Genomic DNA, 1,558 nt, shown 5'->3' with positions numbered 1-1,558 from the left:
TTAAGACGTATTCAGGCATTATGTATGTGATAGATAAATAGAATATTCAGAATGTTATATATGTGTATATGCAAAAAGAAAATGAAAAAAAAAAAGAGAATCAGGCAATGTTTGGTGATAAACAATAAACGCCAGGAGCAGATATACAAGCTCATAGCGCAACAGAGAGCTTGTAGATCTGTTATTTTTGAATAGCCCAAAGAAATCTAAAATGGCGGAGATGCGTCCCCGCATTGAATGGGTGAAAATAGTCACGTATGATTCTGTGTTTCAGGCATGCAGGCCATTTCCATGTCATCCCAATCGAGCACTGTGGTCTGACCAGAGTATACAGATCGCTGTACAAAGTGTTGGTTCTTTGTTAGGGAAATACCCCCACTCTCTTCATCCTTCTGGAAGGTGTCATGGCACCTAATTCAACAAAAACATCTGTGATGATGGGGGATCACCCGTCCATAACCCCCGTACATACCACGCTCAATCCTTTCTAAGTATAAGGTCTCACCCTAGATTATGGAGTGCTGGATGGTTACATCAGGGTGTTGGTAACATTTCATGGATAATAGTGTCAAATGCCGTGGTCTTAAATGTCAAACCAACAGCCACACTAATAACAGCTCTTAATGTTAAGACCTCATTCTAAATCCAGAGGCTTATGTTATTTTCCTAGGATCTCCTGTTGAACCTTCGCCAAACCACCAATCCCTCAGCAGCATGTGTCCACTATAGTGTAAATCTTCCCGTAGCACGTTCTGTATATTATTCACACTGTTGGGCTTTATTGATTTTTGTATGGGTTTCACGTAAACACACATCTGCCAGACTGACCACAGATCAACAATAACATTATCAAAGCTCTGTGGTTTGAAAATATATATATATATAATCCCATTGAGACCTGAAGCCGATTCTACAAATGTCTTCTAAATCCCAACAGTATTCTGAAAAACGTATGTTTCTATATCAGTGGTTCTCAAACTTTTTCATGTCAAGGACCCCCGAAATTATATGTATTTGGCCGACCCCCATCTAAATATATTTTGTTCCAGGGACCCCCAGAAGCAAAATTTTAGTAATTTTTTTTTGCTTTAAAATAATATATATATTCAAAGATTTGCACACATTTTCACGATTTCTCAAAAATAGCAGTTCCTATACAAGCACACATGTGCCAATGTGTAAAATAATGCTTTTTAGCTTAAATCTAAAAATGATGATGCTTCTCCAGGTCTTAATGGGATATATATATATATATTTATTTCCCTTTCTTTTTTTTGCAGACATGAGCGTTTGTTGTGTTTCATTATGACTGACAAGGCATGATGTAATTGACCTTTTCATGTTGTACAGTAGTGAATGACTCAAATCAATTAGCCCATGATATTTTCAAAACTGATTATATAGATAATGACACTGATGTGACAGACAGACTGCTCAAACACTATAACAATATCATCCATATGTTAAACTGTATAATAATCTTATCTATATTATTTATCAAACTGTATAACAATAATATCTTTCACTGTATAACAATGCCACCCATGCAATACCATAC

This window comes from Gymnoscopelus braueri, assembly GCF_963280865.1.
Source record: "Gymnoscopelus braueri genome assembly, chromosome: 2".
NCBI lineage: Eukaryota > Metazoa > Chordata > Actinopteri > Myctophiformes > Myctophidae > Gymnoscopelus > Gymnoscopelus braueri.
Note: the sequence above shows the minus strand (reverse complement) of the source record.